Source organism: Dermacentor andersoni, chromosome 5 (genome assembly GCF_023375885.2).
Source record: "Dermacentor andersoni chromosome 5, qqDerAnde1_hic_scaffold, whole genome shotgun sequence".
NCBI classification, from domain to species: Eukaryota; Metazoa; Arthropoda; class Arachnida; order Ixodida; family Ixodidae; genus Dermacentor; species Dermacentor andersoni.
This window is the reverse complement of record NC_092818.1, coordinates 139,063,776-139,077,711: the sequence shown is the minus strand read 5'-3', so window position 1 is coordinate 139,077,711 and position 13,936 is coordinate 139,063,776. Positions and strand designations below refer to the sequence as shown.

General features: G+C 42.2%; 1 long non-coding RNA gene across 1 annotated transcript in view; it reads right to left on the bottom strand.

Moving 5' to 3' along the window:
• The window catches only part of LOC129385082 (uncharacterized), a 170,853-nt gene extending 158,386 nt beyond the window's left edge, over window positions 1-12,467 (bottom strand). Inside the window, exon 1 of the long non-coding RNA XR_011894807.1 lies at window positions 11,391-12,467. This is a non-coding gene — a long non-coding RNA (uncharacterized lncRNA). The remainder of the gene's footprint in view (window positions 1-11,390) is intronic.
• Between the last annotated feature and the right edge of the window lie 1,469 nt (window positions 12,468-13,936).

Genomic DNA, 13,936 nt, shown 5'->3' with positions numbered 1-13,936 from the left:
CTCAGACCTCTTAGTGGAATAGGGCGTCATATTCAAGGGTTCCCTCAATTTATTTTTGAAGTGTCTTCTACTTAGAGTATCTGTTCTTGGGCCATTTCAGTCCACTAGGTATGTGCTTATTCTTGGTCAGACCTCCAGAATACGTACAGTATGTGCCAATGGGACACGAAGGACCTAAAATACTTTAATGTGTCTACATTTCTGTGCTACATCTCCGCGTAAGCGACTCATCACTTTTCTTCATCAGACAAACATCATGCATAGCCTTAGTTATCGCGACATCGACATAACATAGAATTGTAAGCAGCGCATTTAGTTGTACATCCCTTAATTAAGCGCTTCATCTAAAGTTTTGCTTCACATAAATTCCAACAAGTGCGTTGGATCGGCCTTTCTTTTTTCAGTCCTTCAGTAGGGCAGGAGCGGGCAAGCACCATAGAGAACCAGCGTAACAACGAATAACGTGTAAGCTATACACTGCACTTCAAACTAAGAATAAAGAATAATAAAGAAGACAGTCAGAAATTCTTCCACGTGTGATGACCGTATGTGGCCAGGCATTAGATTACATATTTCTATCGACAGCGTGGAAAGGGTGTTAATTAAAAAAAATTGGTAGGAAAATAAAAGACAGGTACGTGTAGGTGGTGACTGTTCCCGGTGGATGACAATTTAGCACGTGTGAAGTAGTTACTGGGGAAGGCTCACAGAGACGAGTTGAATAGAGTTTCAGAGTGCAGAACTTGTAGCGACTCAATATTGCGCTACTTAGAAAAACAAGAGAGACCAAGAGGTGCATGCTGTAGTCGAGAAGATTGTCTAAAGCTCCTGTCGTGCCGTTAGAAGAAACAAATAGCTTTTTCATGTATATATATATATATATACCACAAAATGTTTTGCGAACAAGGCTAACCTCCAATACTTAATAAGAAGCCGTTCTGGCCGGTGTCCTTCTCTTCGTTTTGACATGTATGCAAGACAGTGGTACCACACACAACTGAATCGTTCTTGTGGCGTTTATGAGTTTCTAATTTTCTTTCCTTTGGAGTTACTCGTCACGAGCGACTCAGATATCCAAGCTGTTTCGGAGTTTTGTTACAAGCACAGTGAATGTGATTACACCGGGAAATGTTAGCGGTAAAAAAAAAAGGCCGAGATACAAATTTTTCCGTCAGAAACATTCACTGAGTAATGAAATAGTGAAGGAGCTAGCTTACCGTCGGCCAAAACACATACCAACAGTGTGTCTGAAAGGTTATGTTCATTTGACAGTTTTCGCGCTACCTGTAGAAAGTTGAAAGCGAATTAAGACATGCATGATCATCCCGTGACATTATTATGTTATAGAGAACGCCGCCATCAGCACAAAGACTTATTACTGCACAAACTGTGCACGTACAAAAAATAAATTAAAATAGAAAAAAGCGCGGAGGTCCAAGTACTGAGCCCTGCGGTACGTCAGGACATACAAGTGCTGTAGATTAATTACAATAATTAAAGGATCGAGACCTAATGCTGACAATTGGAAAAGAAGGTAATTATAAAGTGAACAAGTGAAGCGTTATTTATTACAAGGTTAAGTTTGTAAAGTAGTTTACAGTGGATGACAATGGCAAACGTTTGGAGAAGTCTATGAATAATGCGTCAACCTGAAAACCTAAGTCAAGAGCAAGAAATATGCCGCGAATTAATTCTGTCGACTGCGTGTTGGTGCTGCATCGGCGCGCAAAGCCGTGCTGAGCATCAGAGAGGATAGAGTTATATTCAAGTAAATTCACGATAGGCTTGCAGATAACGCGCTTCAGTAACTTGCATGAGTCCGAGGTTAATAATATAGGTCTGCAAATTGAAAAGGATTGCTTCTCGTCATACTTGTATACACGGAGAGAACTTCTGCCACCGTTTCCCAAGATAAGGTTACAGTTGATGTTGACAGTCACTTTTCAAAAAATAAGCGTCAAGTATTGGCTCGTTCAAAGAGAATAACGATTCAGAGACATGCTATTAACGTTATCCGAGCGAGATGACATCTTATAATGCACATTTAACAAAGAGTGTAAGACACCTTGTTTAAATACAAAGGCGTTATGAATAGAACAACAAAATCGGGGAGAGAGAGAGAGAGAGAGAGAGAGAGAGAGAGGGAGAGAGAGAGGGAGAGAGGGGGGGGGGGGCGATGTAAAGTGCAAGCACTTTTTTAAATGGCTGCAACGAATACCGACTTGAAATAGCCGTTGATTGCCCTAGCAACAACGTTTCCTTAACTATTGGAGTTTCGTTTACGGGGAATGTGTTTGCAGAAAGTTCCACGCAACACTGCTGTCGTCAACTGTGAAGAAACACGCCCTGGTCATTTTTTGTTGTTGTTTCTTCATTTTATATATGTTCATGTACAACAGTATGCAAACAAAGGCGCGATATAAATGTGACATCGCGTCAAAAGTAGAGACAATCCTTTAATAAAGCAGCGTAGACTTCAGCGGCGACACCTTCGTGAACTCCAGCCGGAAAAAGTACTACGCGTATGTATTACTTGCAGTAGCAATATTTGTATTAGCCTTTATTTTTTTTTTAATTATGATGTTTTACGTGCCAAAACCACTTTCTGATTATGAGGCACGCCGTAGTGGAGGACTCTGGAAATTTCGACCGCCTGGGGTTCTTTAACGTGCACCTAAATCTAAGTACACGGGTGTTTTCGCATTTCGCCCCCATCGAAATGCGGCCGCCGTGGCCGGGATTCGATCCCGCGATCTCGTGCTCAGCAGCCTAACACCATATCCACTAAGCAACCACGGCGGGTAGCCTTTATTTTCCTTTTTCACGTTCTAAAACACGTGTAACAAGTGCTTTGCATATGAAACGACGAGAGAAAAAGGACATGCTTTCGTCCAATGTACAACGTCTTCACATGTATTTTTGCATAGAAGAACCCCATGCAACTCAAAATAAAATGCAAGAAATTGGGCTATAATTAAGCAGCGGTCCTCTTACAGTGCCTCGTTGCTTTCGATCCCAACCAGAAACCACATATCGCGCTGGTTTGTATACGCTTTATCGGCGATACGATAGGCGCACTGTTTCTCTCGAAATCACCGATGCCCGGTTCGTCCGAGGCGCATGCACGTGCAATTTTTTCCCCTCGGCACAACGATCAATACGCACTAGAATATTACAGGAGTTCATTTCATATAAACGCTGCTAGAAATGTCACTAATAGCAGCCATGAACAAAGTCTCAGTGGATGACAGGCTTTTCGGAACCATATGCGGGCTAAGTGTTCAACAAGGAAAGAACGTGTAGTTCCAGAACGCCAGTCACTCCTATAATACTTAAAGCGTGTAATTAGTAAATAAGGAACACGCACGATGCTTCGAAGCGCTGATCATCCTACTAAATTTTGTTGAGTTACTGCAATGTCGAATGGCATTTTCGTTTAAACCTCACCCGACGAACTTGACCAAGTTCTCGATTAAGTTTAACCACCCCACTGATAACCGCTTTGGAGAACCCTAAAGGTTCCCATCAGCTGACCTGAGTCGTCATTCGCCCTGGAGAAGAGATTCTCTTCTATACAAGAATGCAGTGGGAAAATAAGCCCATTTTTGTAGGCTTACTCAGCGTTCGAAAAACACGTTGGCTGCTGCCACATTTCAAGCTATCCACGGGTCCATAAGTGCATGTCCCAACCATTTGTCTGCAAACGGCCTCATGATAGTGCGACAAAGGAATCCCCATTGTTGCTTTGTTCTTTGTTTCTTTGTACTGCTAAATGAAGTAATAATGATTTCCACCTAGGATAATATGCAGAGGCCACATGCCCGACCAGATATGTGCAAGTATTTTCCACAAGAGGGGTTCACAAGGTCCTGACAAAATGACTTCACCCATTAACCCACCCCCCGCCTTTTCTTTTTTTTTTTTTCTTTTTTTGTCGTTCGACACTGTTCGACATAGCAAGGGCACAATATAAAAGACATGTCAGAACTAGGGCACCAATTTATGTTGGTAAAAACGCCTCAAACATTCCTTACCTATATCGACTCTTCATTCTCAAACTATACATGCGGAAAATTACCAAATGAAGGGAGAAATCTGAATTAGTGGCAGTAATGCACCTCACGCAACCGTTTCTTCGTGCAGCATACCATAAGTATGATGCACGAGATGGCCCAACAACAAACTCTTTCGCCAATAAACTTACATATTTTTGCTCAGACCTTCCACAGCTTTCACGAAGACAAATGACAAAGATAGCCTGCTTTGCCTGATATCATTCTATCTATTTATTTATGGCGCAAAGCTAAAGAAACAGCGTACACGGTCCAAAATGAGAGCGCTGATGAAAATCTTAACGTTAAAATCACCTCGTGTATGGATAACATTTACACGATGCTTTCAATGACGAATGGCAATAGTACACATGCAAGCAGTGGACACTTGTTGATTTTGCACACCTTAAAACTGTATAACTTCGAAATTGTTCTAAAGCACGCCTGTGCTGAAATGAGACGTTTTCAGAATGTCGTCCAGGCCGTATTTTGCATCGTAGTGATTTTTTAGTTATAAAGTATCTTGCGCTCAGGTGAAGAATGCTCTGTATTTTAATGGGCCCATAGCAATGAAATAATTTAAGACTGTTTCCTTACAGTTCCTCCTCGCTTTTATACTAGCAAAATGTAGCTTCAGCGCCTGAAAATTCGACGTCCTGAAGACTTTATTACTTGTGCCCTACTTCTCAGTCGCAAACGCGCCAAACAAGTTTATTTATATTATTTATTACATACTGCTGAACCTCGGGTCCAAGCAGGTGGGCATTTCAAAATTAAAGACATTATACAAAAAAAACAACAACAATGAAAACTTTTTCGAGATTAGTGTACCAAGACATAATATAGTACAAAAGAATACAAAGGAACAACAGGGGAATCTGTTTCTAGATTAGTGCAATAACAGCGCTACAATAATAGAGGTGAAATGGTGCAACAGCGGAACTTTGATGTGGAAGCAGAGACTGAGAAGATGCCTGGATTAATTCGTTCCAATCCTAAATTTTCCGTACAAATAAGAGTACCTATACGTGTCAGTTCTATCAATATAGAGTGTTTTAAAAGTTATGGTGGCTCGTGGCTCTGGTTAGTAATGGTGAAATATACGGTGATTGGTCCATGGCAAATTCGTGGTTAAGGATCACTAGCATTATGCTTAAGAAGTCAAGACACCAAGAGTCTCTGCGAGCTAAGACGTGGGCCTCAAACCAGATTTCGTCAAATGTGCGCCATGTATCGACACGCTCATTCGTCTAGCTTTAGCGCTGCGTTCAGGATGTGAAAATGCGACGTCAGTAGTCTTCAGCGATAACACGCTGAATGCAGCAGCATGAGCATATGTCGACAGAAAATCTCCTTAGCATGCTTTTTTCATGCGACATACTTGGTCGCGTGCAAGAAAAAAGCGAATGCAGTCCATCCACTATCCCATTATTTCCATGTTAAATTCACTATATACAGTTACATAGGTGAGCATCAAGTACCCCGTCAAGCAATGAGCCAGGATAAAATTAAATTTCAGAAACAGTAGCAGGAAAGCTTATACCAAAACCACATGTCAGTTTTTTGCTGCTATTGGTCCGCAATTCCTGAACCAATTCCAATATCCCGAAAACCGCAATATAGGTCGATCTGGAATATATATAAGTCGACTCCTGACTGAAACTAACAAAACTGAGAAAAAAAATCTTAAGTTCAGTTACCTACAGACAGTGCCACTAACTTTTAACGAGTCACTAAAGTGTGACGAAGAATTCGTTAAATTGACACTATAGTTTGCTCTAAATATACTAAAATTGTCGCTAAATCTCTCAAGTGGTGTTTATATCTCGTAGGAGTCTTTGGAATGCGACAATATAATTAAGGTAAGACGCGGTAACAGATTTGCCGAAACGTTTCACGTTCGACTACTAACCATGAAGGCGAGGAATAAACAGTGAATTTGCCACCAAGATGTACATGACGTTTACTTTACTAATATGTTTTAAAAAAGGCAATTCACTATGACAGCTGAAAAACTACGTTTACCTCCAGACTTTAAGATTATTGATCACCTGATTTCCTATCCCAAAGACGCACTTATCTACGTTATGCCTGCGAACTTTCTAGTTATTCGCGCTTGAGAAAGGAGAAATAAATTCTTCGAAAGGATCATCGTCATGTTGTCACGCGGCGTTGACAATGGCGGGACCTTTGTACCTGTCAAGTACCATGTTGCCGTCCGTTGATCCACCCGAAAGCTGTGTGCGGATTTGTGTGAAAGCGGTGAAAAACGGAGGCTATAGGCGTGCAGATTCGCGCAAAAATGCCAGCCGCTTCGATGTGCAGGCCTTTCTTCAGTTGCTCCGTCCTCTTATTCACGTGCTGCGTTTTAAATCTTACCATAAAATGTACTGCAGTAGGTCTTGGGAACTTACTATATATGCTTGCGAAACATCCATCAATCGAACAGTGAAAAAGCAGCACCAGCAGCGTTGAGATCCATTCTAATGGGTTTCATAAAGAATGGAAGTACGTGTATTTTGTGAGTACAGTGAGAAACCTGTTTGCCACAGCGCCGCTGAACCCAACGTATGGTCTCCGTGAGTAAAAGCCACCATTGCTCTATCATGCATATCACAGAGCCCACGTGCCTTACAGCTAATAGCAGCCGCCTTCTTGTAGCATTTGAATAATAAAACCCGTTATAAAAAGTTACTCACGAGGCAAATACAAATCAATAATATGTCGGCAACTGTTCTGCGAAGCAGCCAAGAAAGTCGCGGTCACTAAACAGAAAAATTTGTCGCCAAACATACCAAGAAGTCGCTAAAGCTAGCCGAAAAATCGCTACAATGGCAACAACACTGCCTGTGCAACATATTCGACCAGTAGGCTCATTTATCGTCAGAGACAGAAACCGTACGTCAACTTTTTGTATTCTCGGCCGGGGACGGCCGCTACTCACGTGTATGACACCCCAGAGCACGCCATCGGCGATGTCCAAGCCATTAGTTATGCAGGGCTAGACATCGGGCAACGAGAGACACGCAATGGGCACTCACGGTGCACGCTACCGATCACAGCAGCTGACCGTTGGCGTCCTCGCGTGACTGCCAGCCATTCACTCGTTTTGATGCTCTAGCTCCCGTCGGTGGCAGCTTCAGATTTTTCACGCCGCGCTCGCAGACTGCGGTGGCCGACGAGACCTCTTTTTCTCCGCCACCGATTTGCCCCGGCGGGTAGTTGTTTCCGTGCACGATACTTTCGAGAATAAATTCCACCACAAAGTCCCCAACGAACAGCGCAGCGATCGCGGAACGAAGTTTACAGCGAAAGTCAACAGGTGCACCCACCGTGGTTGCACCGGTTCACTGCTTCTTCGCGGAGGCCGAACTTTGGGGCATCGCCATGCTTTAGAGATAGTTTTCGAACGCAGCCCTAAAGTCAAGCCGAGACCGCTAATCTTGCACCCCCAGACAGCAGTATACACTGCAAAATAATTTACACCCCTAAATGTAAAAAAGGGTGTAAATGTGTCTATAACTCGCACGCTTAGGGTGTCAGTTATATAAATCACACCCTAAGGGTGCGAGCTATAGACACATTTACACCCTTTTTTCACATTTAAGGATGTAAATTATTTCACAGTGTACTGCACGTTTGCGCATCGCTTGCGAAGTTTGCGCGTCCGCAACGGGAACAACAAAAATAGCAACAATTTCCTTCCAGCCGACAAGTGAAATTGTGACAAAGAACTCTATATAAGACCTTTTACACTTATTTCTTTTATCTCGAACTATATTCCAGTTCTTACAGCGATAGCCATAAAAGTACTGCAATATATAGTTGAAGTATATCACGAAATTGACATATGCTAATCAAGTGTACTAGGAGATATGCAGCCCTAGTTGTGTTTCTGCACGTGATAGGAAGCACCAACGAACACTTTTCTTTCTTGGCCCAGAAAAGACATATGAGAACAATTTGCTGCAATAATGTTTATGGCCTGTTCGGGCCCCTTTTTATGTGATAAGAGGGTGCGTGCAAAATTTCCTGTCGAAAATTTTCAATTCCCTTCCACTTAAATGTCACTGGCAACATTTCGCAACTGATTGACACATTATGATTATTCCTCGCATCAATTTTACTAGCACGAGGAACAAGAAATCAGTCACCCTTTTTTGTTGCTTCAGACCCACTTGGTGTGTTACACTTAGTTTGTTGTTTATTTGTTGCTGCAGAAAGGAAACACCTGTAACAAGACGGAAAGCTGGAGTAGTTGGTTTATTATGATGTCTATCGTAATCGAACTGAAAGCTCACTAAGCGGTAATTAAGGCACATCGAAATACTCACTACGTAAAAGAAACAGTGCTCGTGCAATATATTCTACATCGTTTCTATGCTCCGAGCTCAAACGCTCTTTGCAAACAAATTAACGTTCACTAGCGAGTTAACCTTTCCATCTTGGCACAGTTTATTGATGGTAAACATAGCCGCTTGCCGTGAAAAGAACGATCGTGCCATCTGCTTTACATTTACAATATACCTACATTTTATTTTCTCCTAAGGTTTTTATATTTTTTCTATCCTTTAGGACATCAAATATCGTAAGATAAAAAGCAGCGTCAGTGACATCAGAGATTATTTACAGCGAAGCAGATCTTCATGTCCAGGTACAGCGTTGCAAACATAGTAGCTCGGTAAAAGCTGATAAGATGAAGGTTCATCGTTTAAACAGAACATAAAGCAATGTATCTTCTCGTAAATGACTTCTTATCACATTGGTATGATATCACGAATTCCCCAGAACAAGGATTATTTACAGGAGACGTGCTAATACACTGAGAGATTTGTGCCCACTCTATGTCATCAAACAGGCATGCATTTCAGAAAGCTATATACAGTATGGTGCGAGATAGAAAATATTCACTAGGTAATGCACCTTGGAAGATGTTCTCACTTCCCCCGGTGTAGGGTAGCCAACCGGACGTTATTCTGGTTAACCTCCCTGCCTTCTACTTTTCTCTTCCCTCCTCCCTCACAAGCATTAGCTGTGTAACATTTAGTGCGACGCACTCATAAAATAAACTAAGACCAAAAAGTCATTACTCAGTTGGCCAGGAACGCAGCGGTAAAATGTAACACGACATAGCAAAAACACCTATGATAATGAATAAGAGAATGCCGATGTCTGCACAATGTGAGCTTAGCATACGTACAAAACATTAGACGTAATGTACTGTTTTGAGAATGCCGTCGACCTCAAGGAGATTGACATGGCTTACGAGCAAGATTTGGCTCTTTTTATCCAGAAATATCTGGAGCAAAGCAGCTTCATTTATGGAAATATACACAGGTTTACTTTCCAACTTCTTGCGTTGCATTAAGCACACAAAGGAAGCCGTGAAAAGGAAGCACTGCTAGCTTCTATGACCACAGGAGAAACGACTATGCGTGTATACGCGCTGAATGATTTGAAAGATTATTAGAAGTCCCGGCAATTCTCTGCAAAATTCTGAAAGCGCTGTGAAGAAACCACGTTATTCATAAATAAACAGCTGGCAAAAGCAATAAAAACACTTAGGCAATTATTTGTCTATGTAAGAGCGAAGCAAGAAAGGATTTGATTTTCTTTTTTGTTAAGAAGTACGAACATTTCTAAAGTTACATGCATTTGCATAACACCGAAGCCAGCTAGCTGTGAAAAAACAGCTAAGAAAAAAGCCACTGCCTAAGCCGTTATGCAGCTCTATACTGTCACCCATCCAAGAACATGATGCCACGTTACTAAAACTTCAATTACACAGCAGTCGATTATATCAAAGTGTCTGTTTCAGACCAATATATTTCCTAATTTTCTCAAACTATATGTTCTTCAAGCTCTGACAGTTTGTGCATATGCGTGTGTCAGTGCATGCCTATAGTCGCATCTCTACAATACAGCAGTCACTGCACCGGTAGTTTGGCTCTTTGTGTTAGATAACCTTTATGGTACCTTTTACCATAATGCGAGTCTCTACGTGTATAGTTCCACACGGCAGCAGGTGTATGATACGAGTGAGTGTAGACCATCATCATGACTATTCATGTGTAGTCGCTGCTAGTCCTAAAAGCAATTGTAGGCGATCGGCCAGGTAGATGGTTTCAACAATGGTGGTATCTAAAGGTCACCAGGGCACAAACCAATAAATGTATCTTATGTGCACATGCGAAACAAATGAAAGAACCTCAGAACTTAGAACTGCGTAGTTACAAAAAGCATGAAGATGTGATGTTAAAGTACAAGCGCAACAACGATCTCTAGAAGCTCGTATCCACGAAAAAAAGAAAAGAAAAGCTGTATTACTTATTTTGAAATGTTTCGCAATATGTAACATCGTACGTCATTGATCAAAGAATATGAAACACTGCCCGATGAAATATAAAATATGGCAGTACAATACGAAACATTGAGACACGCCATCTAAAACGATGGTGAATTGTATTACGACTAAGTCTGCAGTATTTTATCAGAGCGTAGTGCGTATTTTGATATTCCGTCGCCGTTTGGAAATCGCTTCTCTGAAAAGGCGTTGCGAACGGCAAGGAGTCACCGCGATAAACAGCAGCAGCGTAGCAAAACGCAGTTGCCTACCATATACAACGTATGTACCCGGGGGAAAAAAACACAAAAAGCAGGCACTCAGTTCACGGAGAACGCGAACGACGTATTTGTTCATCCATTAGTAACGCATATGTACGAAAATGTATACAGCCTTGTGTTGAACACCTGTGGAGGCTGATATCTTCCTGAAGTTGAACAATATTGCGATGTTTTTCGCTGTCTCGATGATTTCGTGCTTGTGAACGAATTTCCGCAAAGATATTCGTGGCGGCATGCCGCGAGACAACACGTAACGTTTGCTAAAGCGACAAGGTGACCTTTACAGTCACGTTTTGCTGCTTTAGGACTAAACATGTCACGTACAGAGTGTTCTGTAACCGCCAGTATATTTAGGCAACTTCTCAAAATAAAAGCGGTCGCCCGTTGGCCCCAGCGGAGGAATTAACATTCGTCACGTTGCGAACAACGGATACAAAATTAGATCACGCACTCTTTTTTTTGCTTTGAAATTTGAGGTTACATTACTGCTACTGTTGCGAGTGAATTGTCAATTCTGAAAGTGACTTCAGTTACTGTACTGATATAGAGCACCTTTGCAAACCAAACTAGTGATTGCGGCCAATGAGCTCTTGAACATGCGACCGGCGGCGAAGCTCGTTCACATCGGCATGTCGGCATGTTCTGCGCACTAAAGTAACCACGCAAAAAGTTCGTTGCATTGCTTCGAGCTATTTCGAAGTGAATACGTGTTACCTTGCTGGTACATGCCGCTGAGAAAAAGCAGAATTACCGAGTGGCGCCAGAGTCCTTTCGTGGATAGGAGACGAGATGGCACTTAAACTCGGAAGTACTTTTTTCACAACAGCAAACACACTGATTGACACGAGGAAGTCGCCTCCGGTGGTTAAAAAGAAGCCATCAGATACAAATTCACGCGTTTCCTCACTTTCCTCGACTCGAGCTAACAGGGTGCCGTGAATGCTACCGCCATCTGCCGATAGCTAACCCAGTGCTGGTTTGGCGCGAAAAGAACTTTTCGCGCGCTTTTGTAAGACTTATTTTTTTTCGTCGTTGTCACCGCGCATGCTTGGATCTCGGTGGGGAACACTTAATTCAGCATTACGTCATGATGTTCGATTTTTCACTCCATTCGTTTCGTACGGAGATACCTGCTACGAAAAAGTGATCAAGGAAAAACGTGAGATATCGGTCGTAGGCCAATCATTTTTCGACGAAGCACTGGTCGAAAAACTGGGAAAGAACTTGAGACTGCTCGCTAGGTGCTACACACTGCAAGAACCAAGCGCAGCAGTTATACAGGCGCCCAAATCAAACGAGAAAAAAGGCGGAGAAACGCCATCCGAAACGATGCTTCGCGAATGTGGTTCGCGTCGCTGTGGAGAGATGGCAGCAGCGCGGCGGGCTCCTGGCGTGGGATGCGACGCGTTCTGCGAGATTCGAAAATTGGAACCGTTTCGCGCTCGTTTCTTCGGTTACAATCAACGTAGTGTTATGACGTGACGAAGATATGAAAACACACGGTGCTATACGCTTCGACTTGTACACAATGTAACCCATGTTGCATAGTTAACGCGTGACTATACGCATGCATTCCTATTTCTTCCATTTTAACTGTCTCGTATTCCTCTTCTGGAAATAAATAAATAAATAAATAAATAAATAAATAAATAAATAAATAAATAAATAAAACTGGCATTCCTTAAATTTGGCAAGAAATATTTCATTATTTTTCTTCTTCCAGGCGTTATCAAAATATGCCAGTAAAATGGCTTATTCGTTAGGCCATACTTAATAAAGAAAAAATCAGACATCCACCCGTTCGTAGCAACTGCTACAAAGGAAACCCATGCGGGAACGTTTTCTTTGTAGCAATTGCTACGAACGGGTGGATGTCTGATTTCCCCTTTATTAATTACTTCTCTCCACCTTGCGGGTTTCCGTAGAACTATTACGTTAGCCCATACATTACGTTAGTCTATCCCACTTACACAAGCACGCTTAAAATCGTCTTAATAACGAAAAGCTCCACGAAATCACACCGTCTATGGAATTGCACAAGGTGCCGTATATTTTTCTTCTGAGTGAGGCAGGTCCCTCTCATGGAGCAACTTTACTAGCTTAGCTATTCCAGTAACGTTGCTTATCAATCTGTTCCTCATTCTCCTTATAACTGTTCGCAGACGAGTCGCTTTTAAGCGTAGCCAGTTAATCAGGTAAGCGTGGATAGCTAATACAAAAGAAAACAAATAATTTATTTGATGCTCTGAACGTACAGAACAAAGGGGGTGAGAAAGAATGCTGCTCAGTAGGCAGCTTGACAAAGTCCACACACACATTTCGATAACAAATACTGCAAGGTAACGCTCTAAGTCTTTGAAAAGTGCAGCAAAAGTGGACGTGACAAGAACTTTCCTATACACGGGAAGAAATCCAGTCCGGTCATCGTAGTGTTCAAGCAGGCAAAGGGCTGGTAGGTGGGAACGTCAGTGGTAAAGTCAGCCCAGCCGACCACATTAACCTACGGCATTATCCACCTTATTCGCCGCAGCCCGCTAAATCCGATTGCCTTGGAGCAATATCAGTAAGCTGACGAAACATCCATATATTCTGACGTAGCTTGCTACGCATGTGGCCTGGTCAGACAGCTCACTATTCACTTAAGAATCTATTTCATACCTGCCAACAATTAGGCGAGTTTATCGTAAAACGTCCGATTTCAAGCGCTTGTTTACAATGGACGTATTGATCCCAACAATTTGACATTTTCTCATTGGCGTCCAGTGTAGGGCAAAACTGATTTCAAGCAGGGCAGCATTGATTTTATTTAATACAGATACAGTCCCCGACAGATTCTTAGGGCGAAATTTTCGGACTTGCATGATTATTCTGACCTAACCGTAGCAGCTCCACCTGCAAATAGAAGCAATGTATAAACGCAACCGAAATTCCTTGCGTCGTTGTGTGTATCTTTCGCGAATAAACTTTATGAACGTTTCTGTTTGTCCATGGCGCAAATATCATTCTCGCTGTGAGTAGAATACCTGTTCATATCGTCCGTACAGAACAAAGTCTGCGAATTTTTCAATAAACCGTCAACATTTTAATCATAATAAACAACGTCTCTTTTTTTCACAACATGTTTGTATCTTATGGCTTCGACTGCAGTATATTACAACATTTAAGGCTGTCAGGCTGGTCAGCATTTGTCGCTCTCTGATCTTTCTATTCTCTGGTTACCCTACGTAGAGCTGACAACCGGACGCTTTTCCGGTTAAGCT